The sequence below is a fragment of the Astatotilapia calliptera genome, chromosome 13 (assembly GCF_900246225.1).
Source record: "Astatotilapia calliptera chromosome 13, fAstCal1.2, whole genome shotgun sequence".
Taxonomy (NCBI): domain Eukaryota; kingdom Metazoa; phylum Chordata; class Actinopteri; order Cichliformes; family Cichlidae; genus Astatotilapia; species Astatotilapia calliptera.
The window spans coordinates 18,359,506-18,366,458 of record NC_039314.1 but is presented as its reverse complement, the minus strand read 5'-3'; positions in this window follow the sequence as shown (position 1 = coordinate 18,366,458).

The window sequence follows — 6,953 nt, the reverse complement described above, 5'->3', positions numbered from 1 at the left end:
CAGCAGAAATGGCAGCAAATATTACAATAGTTCTGTAAAAATATTTTAAGTGGGGATAAAGGACCAGATATGGTTATAATGTTGTAAAGATGTAAAGTTGTAAAGATACTTAAAAAACAGATAATTTTTTAATTCTTTATGTAACCCCTTTGTATCCCCTGTTCACCGAAGTCTATTTACGAACATACGTAAAGATATTACACATAATAAATACACAGAAACACTGGAAATCAGTTTTTGGGAGACAATCACTTTTTGGCACAACACCAGCTTTAAAATCGCATGACAAAAATATCATATACATTAAAAAAAACTGCATCACCAACGTAGCCTGGACAACATTTGCTAGTTAGATGAAGTCAGCTATCTCATCGTAGCATATTTATATGCATATTTATAATTATACGGTTCTTGGAGTGAGTGCATACACTCGTGAAGTTTAGTAACTTCCGGTCACTGCAACAAGCCCAGGTACAGTTTACTGACGGATGGGTGCAGGACCTTGAAATGCACCGTGTAGAACGAAAGACCATCGTACGTATCATAAGTTTACCAGTCTCACAAATAGTCTTCATAAATACACATTCGTTATCCGTTTATTAATATAACCTTTGAGCTTAACGGTAATTAATTAGTAGTGGAAATAATTTCTGGTACACGTTACAGAAATGTAGCAGTGACAATAATACTGTATGCTGTAATCGCACTGGACAATTAGTGATACAAAACAACTGTTTTATTCTGTGAATAAAAGTATATGTTTTTGTCAATGTACCATAATAACAGAAGCGAAACGCAATATTGTGTCAGGACAATTCACTATTTATGCACAATAAATAAAGGAGCATAGCGCGACAATTTCTGTTCAGCGCCAGACTTGCTTGTAACCTATATCACCAATTATGTTATGAAAATGACGCATTAACTACAACAGCAGACTGACCTTTGTGTAAATGCTTGGAGCAGACTAACCTGTGAGCTGGAGTGTTCTGGGACGTTATATTTGGTCTTTGAATGGCTGCAATCCAGGCCATCCGTCGCCTCTTTGTTACTTCGGAAACATGGCTCGAACAATTTCTCTTAAACGTCGTAATCCGATAACAACCGATTTCTTTACCCGTCGGCTTCCCGTGGCTGTCATGCGACCGGCTATTGCAGTTAATAATACAACAGCTTCTTGACATTTTTGTGTTTCTTTTTATCGCTGTTTAACTGATTTTAATTGAAAGCCTGCGTGCGCTAGTACCGCTTGCCACGAGTTCCCAGAATCCTTTGCGGTTCTACCCGTGAATGACGTCGCATTTTCAATCTCTATATAATATGCATGTTAAATTTTATATTTGGGGTAAAATATCAAGTCTTTTCAAGTAAACCGGTTCAAGTCCAATTCAAGTCCCAAGTCATTGGTGTAAAAGTCCAAGTCAAGTCACAAGTCTTAGAACATTTTTTCAAGTCAAGTCTAAAGTCATAAAATTAATGACTCGAGTCTGACTCGAGTCCAAGTCATGTGACTCGAGTCCACACCTCTGCACACACACATATATATATATATATATATACACACACACACATATATATATATATATATATACGCACACACATATATATATATATATATATATATATATAATTATATATAGCCAGTCAGTATATATAATTATATATTATAAAAACAATATCAAACAAACATTTGTGTAATATTGCACAAATGCAGTGACATCTTTTTCTCTCTGTCTCTCTCATATTTTTACTTCCCATTTAAACATTTGCACTATGATATTTTTAATTCAGTTTGGTTCAGTTCAATTATACTTATAAAGTGACACATCATAACAGCAGTCTCCTCAAGGTGCTTTTTATTGTAAGGTAAAGGCCCCACAGTAATACAGAGAAAACCAAAACAATCAGACGATCACCTTTGAGCAAGCAGTTGGCGATAGTGGGAATGAAAAACTCTTTTAACAGGAAGAAAAGAAAGACAAGCTGTGGAAGAAAGCTACAGATTAATAATAACTAACGATTAAATCTAAAGGGGTGTATAAACACGTAGAGAGTGAGAAAACGTGAGTGAAGAAGAAACACCATCATGGGAATCCCCCAGCAGCTTAGGCCTACTGCAGCTTAACTATGTAAGGACTCAAGGCCACTCATTCCTAACCATACACTTTATTACGCAGGGACTACTATGTACTATAAACTATAATATTGCCTTACAAATGTGTACAGTAAAGATGTTTTCAAACCCAGGGGGTCGTTTTACATCCAATATCACAGCAGGTGGCGGTTACAAAGGTTCAGGCAGTGTGAGCATGACACCTCCGTGCTATCATCCACTGCTATCTACATTTATGCCCATGGTCAAAGGTGAACAGCCAAGCAGCAGCTGTGTTGACTGTCTTCTTGCTCCCGAAGCTGTTTCTCATAGTCACCCCTGAGTAATCGCTGATTTCAGTTTGATTGCAGACCAAGTGGCAAGTCCTGAGTCAACCCTGTCTGCTCTGGTCAGTCATTTTGCCAACTGGAGATGCAAAACAAACATCAGCGAGTCAAACTGACAGGGCAGCGTCCTCTGAGGACCTGAAGCCAGATTATAAATCAAGACTTTCATACAGTAATGACAAATCTGTGTGCAGTGCTTTTGCATGATCTAGGGATTTAACTCTATGCACAGTGTGTTACAGTTTCGTAGAAAATGTTGTTGCCACATATAAACTGAGCTGTTGTGAAAGGGCAAGGACGTATTTATTGCTTGTTGACAGACAGACTAAAGCACATTTTCTCCAGATATTCACTGACTTAAATTTCCAGCACATGGCTAATATTTTGTCTTGATTCATGAGAGGCAGCCATTCTGGATGTACAGCAGGGGGAAAGTCAATCCAGGCAGCACTCGCTGACCCAGATGTAACCGGTGTGATGGATGGAGGAGGACTAGCCGCTGCAAAAACATGCCTATTTCAGTCTCCCATTGTTTGGTATTCAGTCATCATTGTGTATACAGCAAGTCAACAGCCAGTCTCCTGTGTGTACTACCCTTTTGCAAAAAAAAAAAAAAAAAAAAAGGAAAAAAGGAGCATGTGTTTCCTCTCACTCAGCACACGTCTTTCCACTGAGTAAAATGCCCTTCTCCCACTTTCATCTCTCTCATTTTCTCTAAAACACATGCTTGGTTGCATCACATGTAGAACTGGAAATGTTTGGGTGGCATGGCAACACGTTTCCAAAATGGAATAAATGCTTGGCAGTGCACGTGTTGTCAAAGTCTGCTGTCAGTCTGTGGCCCTGTGGCACTTTTTTTTTTTCTTATAACAGGGAGAGCTGGCAGCATTGATCATTGCCTTTGAAAAGCACTTGATTTGAATATTTGAACGAGCTGCTGGGAATACCACAAGGGACATCAACACCAAACAATATTACCATCTGCTCCCCATAAACTGTGCAGTCGTTATGAGCAGTGTAACAAAATTAAGTCTGGGTTTTCCTGGATGCTTTTTTTTTTTTTTTGGTCAGGTACTGTGCAGATGATACAATTATTCTGTCATTCCATACCTTCCAAGTAACAACATAACTTCTTACTTTAATTCAAATGATTTCTGAAGTTGATGACAAATAGTACTCAAATGGCCTAAAGTGTTTATAGCTGCTTTTTATTGGTTTTTGTGTTAAGAACATAAATGTCTATTGATTAATAGGGCTGCTGGAAAAGGCAAATCAGGCAGCCAATAATCTTTCACTTTATTTTATAAGCACATTAACTTTAATTGTTATTATTTTTGTACTCATGAAGCCTACTGAAAGTCAGCTCATTAATGGATCTGAGATATCTACAGCTTGTGCAGCAGGGATTTTCAGGTGCTCTTGGGGCTGGTGTATAAGAAAACCAGTCATTACAGGATACTATGAAGATGTAAATCACACTGAGAGGGGGAAGGGATGGGACTGTGTTCATGGGAACCATGGTGACGACGTGTTGGGTTGCACTTTATCACCTCTGTGAGGAGAACTAGACAGTCACTGACATATGACACTCCCAGCCACCTGTCTAACTAGGTGTCTGCCAAAGCACTTCCAAGCACACATGTAGATGCAGGTAAAAGCAGGATGATTCATTTGTCCAAATGTAGCGTCAATAAACAGAAGGTGCAGCTGTCAGCATTTTTCTCTCATGGACAATGAGGTGGGAATGCCCGTTTGGGAGCTACCTTTACATAATTATGACTTTGGTTTTAACTGAAGCCTTTCTCTTCTTTTCCCTTACATGTAACACACACTGTGTGCTTATTAACAAAGTTTGATTCAATGTGAAGTAATAAAAGGCCTGGAAGCAATAGTACTGATGTCAATACAACTGCCAGTGCATTTTGTATTCTAAATACAATCATCGTTATTTTAAATGTTTAAACATTTTTATTGATGTTCACTTATTTTGCATTTACTACCTGAATGTTAACCTGCAAAAGTTTGTGGGTTTTTGTGGTTTATGGTGTATATAGTAAAACAGTGCAAATGCTAAAACCTGAAATGATGTACACTAGCTGGCCACTTCATTAGGTACACCTGTTGACCCACGTGTTAATGCAATTATCTAATCAGCCAATCACAAGTCAGCAACCCAGCGTTTTTAGGCACGTAGGCATCATCAAGACGCTGATTTAAGCAGCTGTAAATGTGACATAATTGCTTACTAGACTGAATGTTTCCGAAACTGCTGATCTACCGGGAATTTCTTACACAACCTATCTGGAATTGTGTGAAACAGTGAAAATATGCAGTGAGCGCCAGTTCTCAGGGCTAACACATCTGGATTAACAATACATCAAACCCTGAAGTAGATGGGCTACATTAGCAGAAGACCAGTTACCCTGAGACCTGTCCTCAGAATTTGTGGTAAACAACATAAAAGCATGGCCCATTTTGCCATTTTGGCTCGTCCTCCCAATGGTGTAATAGTGTGGAGAATATTTTTTGGCATACTTAGAGCTCCCTAGTACCAACTGAGTCTACCTGAGTATCACCATAGTGTGCCCATCTTCTGATGGCTGCAAGACAATACGTAACGTCACAAAGCTCAAATCATCTCAAAGTGCTTTCCTTCAACATCACACTGTACTCAGATGGTCTCCACAGCCACCAGATCTCAATCTAACAGAATGACAAAGCACCTTTGGGATATTGTGGATTCATATTTTGAACGAGCAGCCAACAAATCTTGAGTAATTTTCTGATGCTATCATGTCAATATGGTTCAAAATCACTGAGGAATGTTTCCAAGACCTTGTTGAAACTGTGCCACAAAGATTTCAGACAGTCATTTACACAGGAATGGCATAATTACAATGGGAGACACAGTGACACTCAAAAAACAAACCACTTCTCTTGCTTGAGTGTATTTTTTTATACATATTAATGCTATTTTTTGCTCAACTCTTACTTCATCTGTTTCCCTGTTGCTATTCTTGACAAAGCCATTAACAAAACAAGCAGCCTCTGCTTCAAGTATACAGCCACAGACGAGCATAACCGAAGGAGACTTTGAGGCATCAAGCAATTCAGTATCCTTTAATGCTGAAGTGCAAGTACGACTCCCACCCATCTGGACGCAAACACTAGATTACACTTGAAAAGGCTGATGAAAATCTGATGTCATTAATCTCCCCTCCTCTGTAGTTCTCAAAGGACAGTTGAAGTCATTTTGCTGACAGTGTTTAAGTGAAGCTTTTTCTGAAAATGCAGCCAATGTCTTCTCACATGTAATGTAGGTCGATCAGTCCAGGGCGCTGTAAATTTGTCTAACGTGGCCTTTCCTGTCTCCCTCTCTCCAAAGTCTACATTTGGCAACCATAACTACAATGCTCCCTATTTATAGTGCTTTTACCTCAGATATTAACTCTCTCCCCCGCTTAGCATGCCACTTCCTGCCAAAGAGGAAATATGTGTGTGTGTTTTCTGCGTATGTGCGTGTGGTTTACTGACCTCTGGGAGCAACGAGTAACCAGACTACTGTTGATAGCAACATGATTTTATGTTTCCAGTCTTTTGTGTCCAGTTCACCATTGAAGTGTGAACTTTCAGACATCGTGTGCTTCTTTTCATGTGCCATGTTCAAAATCTGAGCCATGTGACCTTCTTCTCATCTGCAAATCCTTATTCTTCCAACATCAGATGGACCGATCCACTGGGAACGAAAGAGAAGCAATGGCTAATCCAGTTTTCCAGGCCAGGTGACTGGTTTTCTGTGTATACAAACATAGCACATTCAGTATCTATTTCAGGGCCTTTGAATAAGTGTACATGTTTGGGTGCATGTTTATGTAAGCCAACACCTAAGCGCTGAGATGTCGGAGTTCACCTTCCTTCAAGGCCATCATTGAAGGAAAGGCTGCAAGTGACTCCAACATCCTGTTTTCAGCATAAACAGTTTTGGACTGAGTGCCTTCCTCCCCATGCCGGAAAAACAATCTGTCCTATCACTTAATTTCAGCAATCAGCCTCCCTCGTGGCCAATAACAATGATGATGATGAGACAAGACTCAAATTTAATCTTAATAGATTAAATGGAGGCAAGTCTTATTAAGGTGACGGTGCTGTGAGCTTAGTTCAGAAGCTTGAACAGAAATGATAGGAAATCCCAGAGTGGAAGAACCCTGTCCGGTCTACATGTCTGGCTCCCCACACATTTTCTCCTGACATCACCTCTGTCCAGTGCAGGGTTACTGGACAGGAATATTCCATTGCTAGATATCCTGCCATTTTGTCTGGGAACTGCACACAACCAATATAATTTTCTTTGTTTTGTTTTTAAACCCGACTTGCTGTATTCTTCAATAGCCTAGGTAGCCACTGTACAGAGAAAATTTTTTACAGAGAAACGATTTGGTGCATAATCATGTTATGTACCTGCGGGTATTCAAAACAATACAAGCTGAGTGAGCTTCAATGAAATGGCTCTGAAA